Genomic DNA, 16,044 nt, shown 5'->3' on the forward strand with positions numbered 1-16,044 from the left:
GTGATGATTGCTCATAAAATTAAATGTGTTATCCAGAGCCAGATATTTTAACAAGCAAAATTTGTCAAGTGTTTAAGAATGTTTATATAGCAAAAGTTACTTTAATGAAGCATTTGTAGTTATATGCTCATATAATTCATTAACATGATGTTAGGGAGAAAACTCAAGTGTGAGAGTGAAATGGCTGTGTGGTTGTCTCAAAATATTCTGGGCAGACTTTTATTTTTAGCTTGATATCTCTTTCTACATGACCAACAGTGGTCATGGTTAAGCTCTCTGACAGGATTAAGGACTAAAAGCTAAGATAGCAAGCTCCATGTGTGCCTGTCCCATCATTAAGTCAACGCAAAATAAGCAAGGTCGTTGCTTTTCAGTCAGTATTGTCAGCTGAGTACTGTCCTGCTGTATTGACCTGTCAGCTCTGATTCACCTACATAGAAAGATTAGGAGAGGGGCAAAATGCCCTTTTAATCATCCTACTGGGAATCGACCTGCTGTTTCTCTGTAACCTAACAAGAGAAAACTGAGGTATAAATGCTGATCTCTTGAATGGCCAGGTAGGGCTTCATTTTCAAATGAAACACGAAACTCCTTGGTGCAATTGCTGATCTTGATTTAGGGGCCTCAGCTGCGATCAAGATGAAGCCTTGGGTTGGGAAGTAAAGCCTTCAGAACTCACATGTGCTCTTGCACCCTGGAATGAATTTAATTCATTGATTAGTATTTTGAATAAGGAAAAAAGAATACCAAGATCATCCAGTCCACATTTTCTGTCTCTAATGAAAGACAAGTAGGAACCAGTTGTTGTATTCCTAACACTGGATCAGAAATCCACTCTGGGTTCCTGATTTGTATTCTTTTGCTCACTTTTCCAGTAAATATACATTGAGCCTTATCTAGCGGCCAGGGACAATGCTAGACCCTAGATATCTAGCAAAGAACAAGTCAGATAAGCAATGTGTTCTCATTTAGCTTATGTGAAACACACTATCTGGTCATTCCTATTGTGATGGGCACAATTAAAGAAGCTACCAGGAGTGTCAGATATTGAGTCACTGGAATTTACAAAGAATGGTCTGGGCTGTCCTCTGGGAAGAAGTGGCATGTAAGCCAGGAGCTGAAGGCTGAGAACGAGCCGGCTGATTGAAGAGGTGGGGAAGAGCATCGCAGGGGAAGGACCAGCAGGTGCCAAGGCTCAAAGGTGGAAAACACACCTCTGTCCTTCATGAATGGTAAAGAAGGAGCCAGGGAAACGCAGGAGAGAGCCTCCTCTCAACTCTCTGTGTGTGTGTGTATGTGCTCAGTTGTGTCTGACTCTTTGCAACTCCATGGACTGTAGCCGCCAGGCTCCTCTATTCATGGAACTTTCCAGGCAAGAATAGTGGAGTGGGTTGCCAAACACTGGAGGCAAGTATACTGGAATAGATTGCCATTTCCTACTCCAGGGCATCTTCTCAACCTGGGACTCAAACCTGCGTCTCTTGCATCTCCTGCCTTGGCAGACGGATTCCTTACCACCTGGGAAACTCTCTCCACTCAATTAGATAATCCTTTAACAAATGGTGGTTAGGAGGTATTTTACTAAGTACATTTAGGGATACAAAGATGAAGACATAGTCCTTGCCCTCAAGGAATTTGTATAGAAAATGTTATTATTTTCCCTGGTAGAGATTCACTCTCTTAGTCAATTAATAAATAAATAAACCAAAGCTTTGTGACTGCTGGTAACATATATCTCAAATTTAACTTATCCTGAAAAAACAAACCAACTGACAGGCAGAGAAAATGGTCTGTGGCGGGGGTGGGGGTGGGGGTGGGGTCACATTTTTAAAGATGTAGACTTGAGTTGCTCCAAGAAGCTGAGCAGTTGACCCAAGACACACTATTTTATTTTAATCTCATAGCTTTAAAATCTCAGATGTCCTCTGCTGTGACCTCCAATGGGGACATTAACTTCACCCACAACATCTGAAAAATGGAGGTTTTGGGTGGAATCTGGCTGTTGATCCAAGCTAATTCTGCAACTGAATGATATGACCATGAAACTGTTGCCAAAAAATTGCAGAAAGGAAGGATACATTTCCCAAATGTGCTCTTACTTCCTGCTGGCATCTTCTCAGGGGAAGTAGAAGGACTTTAGGAGACATGACAACAAATAATATTTGGTAATCTACTACTTTGTCCAGCTACTGTGGTAAGCCCCTTTATTCATTCTATCTCTTTTAAATCTAAAAAGTGCAGATGATGAACTGAAGTTTAGAAAGCCCAAGGCCATATATCTATTGAACAGTAGAGCCAGATTTGGAACTCTTGTTTGTGCACTTTCTACTCTATCTAAAGAAAGCCCCATGGCAGGCACATGAGTAGATGACCAGGGACATCTTTTCTGGTTTCATCTTTTAGGAAGAACTTCCTAAATGAGATGATTGCTATAGTCTGGAATGGTTGCTAAAGAGAGCTGTTAGATTTTTAAAAACAGAAAAGCTATTTAGCCAGAAGAGAAATAAAGTGAAATCAGGCAAAGCAAGTCAGTAACATTTATTGAGTATATACTTTGTACTAGACTCAAATGCTGTCAACACATTTCAACTCATCTCTTAAGTCTCCCAGCAAAATTTCAGTGATCATCCCTTTGTTGCTGAGTATATCAGTCCTGACTGAGAAAGTAAGGCTAAGAGATTAAAAAACTTTGCCCTTTACACAGAACAGGTAAACCTCAGGGCTAACATTCAAACTCCTGTTTCTTTGAACACCAAGCCTGGGCTATTCCACTAAGAGAAGCCAAATTCTAGAGAGGAAGATATATGACTTCCAGATGTTTTTCTCTAGTTACTAGTATTTTTTGATTTTATCCTTTGGCCATCTTCATTTTATTTTTTTACTTCTGCATCCATATCTTTCACATACACAAAACATTGTTGATGCACCTTTGCTTTCCTTTACTCTTTGCTCAGCTCATTTATATATATATATATTTATTTATTTATTTTTTTTCCTCTTTGATTTTCCTCTTTGCTGTCTGTGACCAAAGACTGATTGATGAAAAGTTAACAATTCTCTAGTTAGCATATTAAATAGACTTTTATCCTTCCTGCCAATGTTGAGGCAACTAATTATCAGCCCCGTTTGGGAGCAAGGAAAGTTGACCTCAGATAGAGTAACAAAGCCCTTCAAAGAGAAAAAGTGGAGTCTCCCAGCTTCCTCAGCTCCAAGCCAATCTGATATAATTGCCTGAGAACAAGGACTCAAGTACTTGGAGTCTTCATAGATAGAGAGCGTCAGAAATAATGATTACAGCAAATCAGGACTCATGAATATGCAGTTTATTTCTGCTTAGAGACACTTCAGTTATCAAAATTAAAGATACAAAATTATGGATTGCAAAGAAAGCGGCAGGGATTTTTTTTTTTTTTAATTTTAACAATTGGAAAATATCACTGGAAATGAAGTCTTCCTGCCAACATGAAGCACATAATAATCATGCCAGAGAAATGATGCTTTTCTAGATGCTTGTTTTAAATAGATTCCTTCCCCCACCACCAAATTGTGTTTAAAGATAGCCTACGGAAGCTTTAACTCATGTGATTTTTCCTTCTGTGGATTTCAGTTTCAAGGTTATTCATTTTGGGACAGAGTGTAATACCATCTCATTCACGAGACATTCCCTATAGTTAGCATCTACCCTCAAAAGCCCTGAAACAAGACAACTTGGTTCTGGTGCCTGTTTCTTTCAGAATTTCCTTTTTTTCCCAAGCATCTCCTCAGATGTTTCTAAGCCTGGTGTGCCAGAGATCCTCCATTCCTCTAGGCTTGACCTTTTAGATCCTACCGCATGCTATAGACCTTACTTCCATTCCCTGCTAGACCCATCAAAATGACTCATTCTGTGCTCTTTATTCAGGATTTTTTGAAGCAATATAGTTAATAAATGTAAGTGTATGTGCTAATGTTTTATAATTTGTCATGTTACAGTTATGTTTTTACAAGTTAAATTTGCAAATTCCATTTTTAAATGTATGGGCCTGCAATCCTAGGTTGCTACCATGTGGTTAAAATTGACTTGATCACATGCATTGAGCTATAGATGTAAGGATATGTAACTAAAATAGTTCTTTTAAAATGACTCTTTGTGTGTGTATGTGTCTGTGTGTTTGTGTCTGAAGAAATAACTAAACCAAAACACAGGATTTAGTGATTCACAGGGGAGTTGGCGAACATACTGCAGACGTTTTTCCATTTCTCTCTTAGCGACTGTAGCGAATATCGCTAATTGCTGAGGCATCCGTTCCAAGCAAATCAGGATAAGACATCAGAATCTTTCTTAACACAAAACACCTGAAACAAACTCTATCGATTAATATAAAGTAGCATTTGGAGTAAAATCATGTATCTTTCTTGATATAGAGGAAGTTTAAAATAACAACAACAGCACATCAAGGCTTTGAAACATCAGGCTGGTGAGCTGGTGCTGGGATATAGGAATGAGACAGAGATGATCTTTGGTTATTGGGGCGAAGTCAAGGTAGAGGTGGGAGTGTGGTTTTAATAGAGTAATTTAAGTGAAAAAAAGTTTCAAAACCACAAGGCAGTGTGAAAGTTTGAGTTATAAGGGGATGGGGCATGCAAAGAGGCAGTAACCAAGCCTAGAGTGAAGGGAGTGCCTTCTTGGGGGACTGGGCAGGTTTGGGAGGGTAAAGGGGGCTGAAAGTTTAGAGATTTCTTGAGACTTTGTAGCTTTACTTCTGCTCAAAAGGTACTTCACAGCCTTTCCAAAAGGCTCACCATGTGCCTCCATAAAGCAACTTGGCATTTGCCATTTTGAATGTATAGGTTTGCACACTTGCCATGCTCTTTGCATTCCTAAGTGGGCTTCTGAAATTGAGTAAACAGTCATGTTTCTCTTAATAACGGGGGCAAGAACAGGACAACATGCTTCTCCTACAACCCTTGTTTCTTGAACAATGCAGTAACCTTAACCCATTCTACTTTCTGTGCTTTTCTACTGAGGTTGCTTTTGAGGTTGCTTTCCTACTGAGTTTCTACTCGGTTACACAGTCTTGTATGACTCTTTCATGATCCTATAGACTGCCGCCCACCAGACTCCTCTGTCCGTTGGATTTTCCAGGCAAGAATACTCGAGTGGAATGCCAATTCCTCTTCCAGATGATCTTCCCCACTCAGGGATTGAACCCACATCTCCTGCGTCTCCTACACTGCAGGAGGATTCTTTACCACTGAACCATGAGGGAAGGCCACCCTAATGAGGTTGAAATGACAACAAATTCTAGACTTTTCAGGCTACTTTAAGACCAGTTAATAACTACCTGTACTTCATCCTGCATTCTTGATACCTATTGGAGGAACAACTGAACTTCATGCTCAGATTGACCAGTGAATAGGAAGCTAAGGGCCTTATAGTTCTGCTAAAGCTGTACCACTATCCTAGAAAAGGAACTTGTTGGAGCCATGGGATCAAGGTGTCGTTTTATCAGATATATTCTCTTCACCAAAGCTCTCATTCCTTTCTTGGATGGGTGGGAGGCTAATGCTTCTGAAATGGAAAAGTTCAGAAGCTTAGATATGTTTCCAGGCAGTTCTGGGTCTTGACCTTCACCTGACACATAGAGGCAGATGATTGGAATTGTCACTTCGGCATTTCCAGCATCATCTTCATCCCTCCCTCCAGCGCCTTCGCCACAACTTGCACAGAAAGGTCCATGAACCCACAAGGAACTGAAAGGGGGAGTAGACTAGACACTGAAACTAGGGCCAAATTGCTTAGCAGGTTAGGAAGGGAGAACCCTTCAGTGGTCTCTTCCCTGTATCAGTGAACAGAGATGGATGAAGGTGTGAAGTCATTTTGGTTAAAAATAGTCTAAACTCCTTTACCTAAAATCAAGTTTACTACATAGTGATCAACCAAAGTTGAGGACTGACACCATTATCTGGATTATTTAGTCAGTAGGAAGGAACCTAATTTTGCTTCAATTAATCTGATTTTACTGACTAAAGCATAGTAGAAGTTTTGGCCTGGGTTATCAAGATATTTATCTCAATTTCTGGCTTTTATTTGGTCTGAGAATAGACTAAGCCCTTTCTTCATTAGAGTGTATGCAAAAATGAAAATTTAAAATTCTCAGAGGTCATATAATCCCCCTTTCAATTCCACTCTTGTGATGCAACATTTCTTGCTTTATGTATTAGTTTCCTATAGCTGCTGTAACAAAGTACCCCAAACTGTGGCTTCAACAATAGGAATATATTGTTTCACAGTTCTGAGTCAACAAGGTTAGTTTCTTCTGAAGCTATAAGGGAGAATCTGTTCCATGAGTCTTGCCCTGTGTCTGTGGATTTTCCAGCAATTTTTGGTGTTCCTTGCCTTGTAGAAGCATTACCTTGCTTGCTGCCTTTATCCTCACATAGCATTATCCCTGTGACTGCTTGTCTTCAAATTTCCCCTTTTTATAAAGATAGCAGTCATATGCTAATGACATCATTTTAAATTGATTATTTTCATAAAGACTCTGTCTCCAAATATGGCTATATTCTGAAGTATGGGGTGGGCTATGACATCAACATATGAATTTTTGGAGAACATAATTAAACCCATAATACTCGGATATATTGTGTGGATCCCTGATATACACACTGAATATATAATTATAAAACTATAATTATATAATCAACATACCATTGCCTTCATTAAGAGTCTGGTTGAATAAACTTTTCAAATACACATATTTCCTCTTAAGCTGAAATGAGAGAATCAGAATTTATTGATATCTATTCAGTATTGTGTTGGAGATGTGTAGTAATCCTTTTTCCTATCTGGGAAATAGAACCGGATGGACAGCTGGCTTCAGAGTTTGCATGAAGAGTACATAATCCTATTTATGTAACCCATCATGTTTGCAAAATCTGCACTGCAGTTTTTGAGAGGGAATGAGATGTTTGGAAATAAAACCTGCTGTGCAAGAGTGGAAAATTTATCCATTCCTCACTTTATTTCTGTTGTCTATATTCTTATTTTGCATTCTCAAGAGGTATGTATTCCTACTTGAGTTTCTTTCCTGCACATGTCATGAATTCAGAAAAGATGAATTATGTTTCTAGGTCTATTCATTGATCTTCTTTGTGATGTGCAAGTTGTTTAATTCCTCAAGGATTATGATTTCTTAAGTTTAGGGTCAGTCAGATTAGACTGAGGGGGGATGAGGAAAGAATGCTTTAGGAATGAATAGTTATGCCACCCTTAAAAGTGTGAGGGTTCATTTTTCAAAGTGTAACTCCACAAACAAGTCAACCATTATATCCATATAGTAGCCATCTTTATTTTTTTTATCAGTCCAGCAACATTTTCACCTTGCTTCTTCTGATTTATAGCGCTATCACCCTTTATTTTGTAGAAACCTTTATTGACACTGGCCAATCATATTACCCTATCAACTGGTGACAATGATTGGACAATAACTGGACCAAGGAATGTGAGCAAGTCAGCCAATCAGAGATCTTCCCAGGGATTCTCAATACTAGTAACAATAGGTTGAGGGGGAAAAAGCTATCATTTTTCTCTGAGCTTACTAAGCTGGGGTGATTTAGTCTTTTCGAAGTCATAGCCTGCTCAACATCTTATGACCAAAGACTTTGTATGATAGGAAAGACTCAGATAACATAGACACACAGAAAGAAAGAGAGAGAGAATGAAATTATCATTTGAATTCTTGGAGAAGGTCAGTTTCATGTGTGAACTTTTAAAAGTTTCTTGAGTCGATAAAGATGTCCAATTGCTTAAGTTGGTTTCAGTTGGCATTCTGTCAGTTGTGACAGAAACAGTCTTTTTCTAAGACAGTCCATAAAAAGAAAAAGCAATAATACTTGTATTAAATGTTCAGATTTCTCTTTTCACTGGCAAAGAAAACTTTCTGTAGGTAGCAGTATTTGAAAGGTATTGGGAATTGTATATTTTTCATAGTCTTATTTTTTAGAATTGAAGCTAATATTTTTCATGGCGTTACTCTTCCATTACCACCTGGGATTTTACTTCTCACTTCATCCTTGTATCTCCCATAATTTGAGGGGACCTTCAGGCTAGTATCTAGGGCTCTCAGAAGCCTTCTGTAAGAAAGAATGGCTTCAAGTTTATGCTATACAGTATATGAAATGCTTCTTGTTTTCAACTTATCCTTTAAGATGAGCTGAGATTGAACTTTTCTCCAATTTTCTTACTTGGAAGTGGATCTTTACCTGTGTCCCATATCACCCTATGTCTTAATGATACCTATCCCATCTGTTATGTGTTCCAGTGTTGTGGAATAAATCACCCCAAATGAATGGCTTAAAATACCCACTCTTTTATTATAACTCATCATTTTGTTGGTTGGGATTTGAATAGGACTTAGCTGGGCATTGTTCTCCATCTGTTGATGACTGAGGTCACTTGCTGGCATTTAGCTGGTCTAGTCTAAAAGGTCCAAGACAGCCTCACTCACCATTTTGGCGCCATGGAGGGGATGCTACTGCTGTTGTCTCCTCAATGTCCTTTTGGGTTCTGTTTTCCTTTTTCTTTTGGATTCATGCTTGAAAAAAAGTCCCTTTCCTCTTATTTTAGAAGGGTTGCTGGAGGGAGCATGTGTTCAATCTAGTGTTTTTCCCTGGAAGTCCCCCAAACCTAGTTTAAAAGTACTTTCACGTTCAGTTTCTATTTTGTCTTTATAAGAGCCTTATGATTGTTGTTCCTCTATCTTTTAAGATAGTAAAACTCAAACAGACAAGGTGAGTGTTTTGGTATTCAAATCTTTTTGATTGGGAGGAATTGAAGCCCTTTCAAGCCATTGAAGGTAAATATCACTTTTCCATTTCCTTTAAATATCCTTATCAGCCCACAGGCTTACACTTGTGGTGTCTGCAGGTTGCTCTAGGTACACTACTTGGATTCTCCTGATCTCTGGAACCCAGGAGTTTATTAGGGTTCCCAGATTAAATAAAAGATGCCCAGTTAGATTTGAATTTCAGCTATACAACAAATACTTTTTGAATCAAGATATTTCAAACATCTCATGGAATACTCAAATTAAAAATTTTCAATATTTATCTGATATTCCAATTTAAATAGGCATCCAGTATTTTTATTTGTTAAATCTGGCAACCCTAGTCTACTTAGGTCAACATAGGGTCTGTTCTTATGAGGCCTGGTTGGATTTTATAAGAAAAATTAGGAAAGCATCCTTGGTTCTTGGCTGCCAACTGTTTGTAAACCTGGAAGCATTCTTTTTTTTTTTTTTCCATTTATTTTTATTAGTTGGAGGTTAATTACTTTACAATATTGTAGTGGGTTTTGCCATACATTTACATGAATCAGCCATGGATTTACATGTGTTCCCCATCCCGATCCCCCCTCCTGCCTCCCTCTCATCCCATCCCTCTGGGTCTTCCCATTGTACCAGCCCTGAGCACTTGTCTCATGCATCCAACCTGGGATGGCGATCTGTTTCACCCTTGATAGTATACTTGTTTCAATGCTATTCTCTCAGATCATCTCACCCTTGCCTTCTCCCACAGAGTCCAAAAGTCTGTTCTATACATCTGTGTCTCTTTTTCTGTCCTGCATATAGGGTTATTGTTACCATTTTAAAAAATTCCATATATATGTGTTAGTATACTGTATTGGTGTTTATCTTTTTTATTTTTATTTATTTATTTTATTTATTTATTTATTTATTTATTATTTTTTTTGTCATACATTGATATGAATCAGCCATAGATTTACACGTATTCCCCATCCCAATCCCCCCTCCCACCTCCCTCTCCACCCGATTCCTCTGGGTCTTCCCAATGCACCAGGCCCGAGCACTTGTCTCATGCATCCCACCTGGGCTGGGGATCTGTTTCACCATAGATAGTATACATGCTGTTCTTTTGAAATATCCCACCCTCACATTCTCCCACAGAGTTCAGAAGTCTGTTCTGTATTTCTGTGTCTCTTTTTCCGTTTTGCATATAGGGTTATCGTTACCATCTTTCTAAATTCCATATATATGTGTTAGTATGCTGTAATGTTCTTTATCTTTCTGGCTTACTTCACTCTGTATAAGGGGCTCCAGTTTCATCCATCTCATTAGGACTGATTCAAATGAATTCTTTTTAATGGCTGAGTAATATTCCATGGTGTATATGTACCACAGCTTCCTTATCCATTCATCTGCTGATGGGCATCTAGGTTGCTTCCATGTCCTGGCTATTATAAACAGTGCTGTGATGAACATTGGGGTGCACGTGTCTCTTTCAGATCTGGTTTCCTTGGTGTGTATGCCCAGCAGTGGGATTTCTGGGTCATATGGCAGTTCTATTTCCAGTTTTTTAAGAAATCTCCACAGTGTTCTCCATAGTGGCTGTACTAGTTTGCATTCCCACCAACAGTGTAAGAAGGTTCCCTTTTCTCCACACCCTCTCCAGCATTCTTTAGCAAATTCTTTAGCAAAATCTGTGGTCTGTCTTTTTAACTTTTTACCTTTGCTTTTCTCCTTCACCATATGTAAGCTACCTTGAGTAATCGTCAAGCTATTTTCCAGCAATACTGTCATTGCCATACATCATAATACAAATAATAAGTATTATTTATTGGGCTGTATGCCAGGCATATTGCTAAATACTTTAGATGTATTCTGTCATTGAATTCTCACACTAACAGTAAGTAATATCTCTTGCAAATGGGGAGAGTGCTGAGGCTCATAAAGCTTGACTGACTTGTCTCAGGCCAGTTAATACGTGAGAGAGGAAGCAGTGGATCACTAGTGCCCCAGCTTTTCCCCAAGAGCAGTTTTGTGGAGAAAGAAGGAAGGAAAGTCTGTGAAATTAGTCCTTTGCATCTTCTTGTGAGCCTATTGGAAAGTTTTCTTTTTCTAGGAACTTTGGAGTTCTGTTTTGGTCACAAGAAGAATCCAGGTCTCAGAGTTCCTTATCTCTGTCTTCATGGCACTGAACCAATTCTCTTTCTGTCTGAGCTGCTCATCTTTGCGGGCTTGTTGGACAAATTCAAATTCTAAAATAGAAGAGAGACTGCAAACCCAGAACACACTGACTTGTACTTTATTCTTCCAGGAAACAATGCTAAGTGGTTCTATTCTGCTGGACTAAGCCTGAAAGACTCATCATATTCATTGTGCAAGGCATCTGATTAACGCTTGAGAAAACAGGCCAGGAGCTGAAGTTTGTTTACACAATGATTCAGTGGTGGTGGTGGTTGTTGTTGAGTCACTAAGTCATGTCCAACTCTTTTCGACCCCCTGGACTGCAGCAGGCCAGGCTTCCCTGTCCTTCTGTATCTCCCGGAGTTAGCTCAAACTCACATCCATTGAGTTGGTGATGATATCCAATCATCTCATCTTTTGTCGTCTCCTTCTCCGGCCCTCAATCTTTCTGAGCATCAGGGTCTTTTCCAATGAGTCAGCTCTTCACATAAGGTGGCCAAAGTATTGATAGAGATGGTAAAAAATACCTAAAACAACATCCTTAAGCATTTGGGAAGTATCTAGCTAGATGCAGTTATGTTGAATAGTTGTCATGTACTAATGCCATGCATATGCTACCTCATTTAATCTCATAATACCTACTCTGAGAATAGGTATATTGGTCTGTATATTTTATAGATAAAGAAACTGAGGCTCAGAGACATTCAAGGATACATCATTGCATTGGAGCCCAGATTTTGGAAAAAGTCTGGGCTTCAAGGAATGCTTCCAGCTCTACCATTCTTTACCACCCCTCCCTGCCCTGACACTGTTGCCAGTTTTTGAGGCAAAGATTCTTATTGAGAAAGGACAATTTATGGGCTCCATGTTTCATGCCATTTACTTTGTAAACTTTACAATCAAAAGCTCACAAATCAAATGACTTGCTTATCTTTATTTTTGGCAATTTTATTCATCACAATTATTTGAAATGACCTGATTCTCTTCTCATTATGCTCTTACATTTAGGTGATAAGACAGCAGGTTGGAAGAAATAAAGAATGACTGAGGGACTTCCCTGGCAGTCCAGTGGTTAAGTCTTGGTGCTTCTACTGCAGGGAACATGGGTCGGGAACTAAGATCCCGCATGCCACATGGTGTGGTCAAAAAAAAAAAAAAGCATCAGAAATGCATCAAAAAGTTAAAAATTGTGATTTATATAGAGAAAAATGATTGAAATAGAATTTGACCTTGACCATGGTGGTGGAATGTCTTCAAGTTTTGGAATTAGAAGGCATAGATATCAGTTATGGTACTACCACTCTTAGTGGCTGTGGTTAAGCTATTTAAATTATCCAAATCTCAGTTTCATCCAATATATGATACAAATATGGATAATAATATCACTCATACTGTTGTTTAAAAGGGAAGGAAAAGATAAGATGTCTGTGGCAGCATTTTGTTTAGAACAAGGCACTTGCAGATAGAAAACGTTATGTTGTGTTGGACACTGAAGTACTGATCAGGTCTTTCTCCGAGTTGTTGTAGTTCAGTCACTAAGTCGTGTATGACTCTTTGAGACCCCAGGAACTGCAGCACACCGGGCTCCTCTGTCCTTCATTATCTCCTGGAGTTTGCTCACATTCATGTCTCCTCTCCTTTTGCCTCAGTCTTTTCCAGCATCAGGGTTTTTTTTCCAAGAAGTCAACTCTTCGCATCAGGTGGCCAAAGTATTGGAGCTTCAGCTTCAGCGTCAGGCCTTCCAATGCATATTCAGGGTTGATTTCCTTTAGGATAGACTGGTGTGATCTCCTTTCTTTTCAAGGGATTCTCAAGAGTCTTCTCCAGTTATCACTATTTGAAAGTAGCCTTTTGGTGCTCAGCCTTCTTTATGGTCCAATTCTCACATCTGTACATGACTACTGGAAAAAACCATAGTTTGATTACATGGAACTTTGTTGGCAAATGATGTCTCTGTTTTTTTTTTTTTTAAATATGCTGTCTAGGTTTGTGATAGCTTTCCTTTCAAGGAGCAAGCATCTTTTAATTTCATGGCTACAAGAACAAAACAGAATTTTGTTATGTATTATATTTGCTTGGTCAGTGCATACTATCACACTGCTGGTTTGAATTACAAATCTAGTTTGTCTATTTCTCCCTAACAAATGAATGCAAAGATTGCCAAATATTTACTCACTTTGTACTGTGTGAACATAGCCTGCTGCTGCTGCTGCTAAGTCACTTCAGTCATGTCTGACTCTGTGCGACCCCATAGATGGCAGCCCACCAGGCTCCTCCGTCCCTGGAATTCTCCAGGCAGGAGTACTGGAGTGTGTTGCCATTTCCTTCTCCAGTGCATGATAGGAGAGTTTAATATAATAAAAACTATTTCATATGCACTACTGTTTTGTATTTTTTTTAACTGAAGACTTGTCTTGTTGGTTTCATTAATTAAACACATTTTGAGCATTTAGTCTGTGCCAAGCACCATCCTAGACACTGGGGTTGAAAAGCATTGCCCTTGTTCTTCAGGATTGTATAGTCCAGTGTAAAGCGTAGTACAAAAAAGGAACCCTAGAGGGGTCATAACAGGATGCCCTGGTGGGGACTTTAGTTCCATCTCATGAACTCAGGACAGGATGAGACCCTACTGACCCCAATGGAAAGGAAAGCCTCTGAGCTGTAAGCTCAGACAACCAATGTACAGAGGGTTATTTCTGAAAAAGTGTCCATGTGTCCATGGGAGAGATCTAAAGGAAAAATAGGATTTACCTCAGCAGAATCCCTCCTCTATATGACCCCAAATGGTCAAATACTTTCAAATACTTTCATACATGTTACCTGGTTATGGTTGTCATGTTTACTCTTTGCAATAAATCTAGGAGACATTATTAGTCCCATCATGCAGATCATGCCGTTGAAAAACACACACTGCTTCTGATGGAGGATCTCTTTCTGCTTCTCAGGTGTATGTTGGCGGTGGACACTGGTTCCTGTGGGAGGAAGGGACACTGCTGTTACAGTAATGGGCAGACCTCAGGGCCCCCAAGGTCAGGTTCTGGGATGACGGTGTTTTCTTGGTAGGGTTGTTATGAGGCAGTGTGCAGAGATTTTACTTAAAACATTTTTTATTTTATATTGAAGTATAGTTGACTTACAATGTTGTGTTAGTTTCATGTGTATGGCAAAATGATTCAGTTACATATTTACATATATCCATTCTTCTTGAGATTTTTTTTCAGATTTTTTTCCAATATAAATTACTGAATATTGAGTGAGTTCCATGTGCTATACAGTAGATTATTATTGATTATCTATTTTATGTATAGTCGTGTGAATATGTTAATACCAAATTCCTAGCTTCACAGGTACTACTTGATCATTAAGAAATTTTGGAATCAGAGTCTTCTAATATCCCACCAATATTCAACTAAATCTGCCTCTGCAGATACTACTAATTAATTAGCAAATATTTCTTGAGTGTTTACTCTTGGTAGAGCATTTGCATGAGGTTGAGCAGAGTTGCCAGAGGCAATTCCGTGCAGTACAGTCAAGGGTCATCATTCACATGGACTGGGATGCCATAGTACTGCTCCAAGGTATGCAGTGTGGTGGCCTGTTAGAAGTGGAAATATGTATTTTTGGGTTTAGCAGTTAAAGTATAAAAAAATTTCAAGTGATGCCCCACCGGGCTTTTGCAAACAGTGATAATTTGCACTTGGAAGTTTATTTCAAGGGAAATTCAAACATTTCAACCGAGAATTATCTACTAGGGGTTTTAGAGCCTGATATGAATTAATGAAGGAATTCAAAAGCAATACTTTGTTTCAAATTCATCAGACTTCTTTCCTGAAGCAATAGAGAAATTTTACCTTGAAAGGGCTTAGGAGAATGAAACAAAAGCTGATCGCATAAACTCTTTCAAAATTCTAAATCTGAGAGTGCGATTACTTTCTTCCTAAGTTAGGGCAAGAAACCAAAGATACTTCTAAAAACTTCAAAACTGAATCATTATATTCTGCTCCTTTCGAAGTCTGACATCTTTTAACATGTAAAATTGTTGACAGACTGGGTCATTATTTGTAATTAACGAAAAAAGTACTCATGTTGAGTAATAATTTTATTTTTTAAAGTAATTAGCCATTACTCAAATATTTCAGATTTAAACCTTATTAGTTAATTATACCTACCATGTGCCAATACAAATATTGAATTAATTCACTGTCTGTAAATTATGTTTTCTTCCTTGTGAAAGTGATAACTTGGAGTTTTAAAACAAGAGGGACAACACTGGATATGAAAAATTTCTCTTCTCTGCCTGATAAAAATAGCTTAAAATCAAATAATGCAGTGACAGTTTGGTAATTGAAATAAATTAAAATTATCATCCAAAGAAAGGTATGAAAATATCACTGCTTTTTTAAGATTTATTTTCAGTTGGAGGATAATTGCTTTACAATATTGTGTTGGTTTCTGCCATACATCAACATGAATCAACCAGAGGTACATTTATGTCCCCTCCCCTTTGAACCTCCCTGATGAACCTATTTGCAGGGCAGCAATAAAGATGGCTGTATATGGTCACCCTGCTTATTTAACTTATAGGCAGAGTACATCATGAGAAATGCTGGGCTGGATGAAGCACAAGCTGGAATCAAGATTGCTGGGAAAAATATCAGTAACCTCAGATATGCAGATGATACCACCCTTATGGCAGAAAGTGAAGAAGAACTAAAGAACCTCTTGATGAAAGTGAAAGAGGAGAGTGAAAAAGTTGGCTTAAAGCTCAACATTCAGAAAACTAAGATCATGGCATCCAGTCCCATCACTTCATGCAAGTAGATGGGGAAACAGTGGAAACAGTGACAGACTTTATTTTTGGGGGCTCCAAAATCACTGAAGGTGGTGATTGCAGCCATGAAATTAAGATACTTGCTCCTTGGAAGAAAAGTTATGACCAACCTAGACAGGATGTTAGAAAGCAGAAACATTACTTTGTCAACAAAGATCCATCTAGTCAAGGCTATAGTTTTTCCAGTGGTCATGTATGAATGTGAGAGCTGTACCATAAAGAAAGCTGAGTGCAGAAGAACTGATG

Source organism: Cervus canadensis, chromosome 4 (genome assembly GCF_019320065.1).
Source record: "Cervus canadensis isolate Bull #8, Minnesota chromosome 4, ASM1932006v1, whole genome shotgun sequence".
Taxonomy (NCBI): domain Eukaryota; kingdom Metazoa; phylum Chordata; class Mammalia; order Artiodactyla; family Cervidae; genus Cervus; species Cervus canadensis.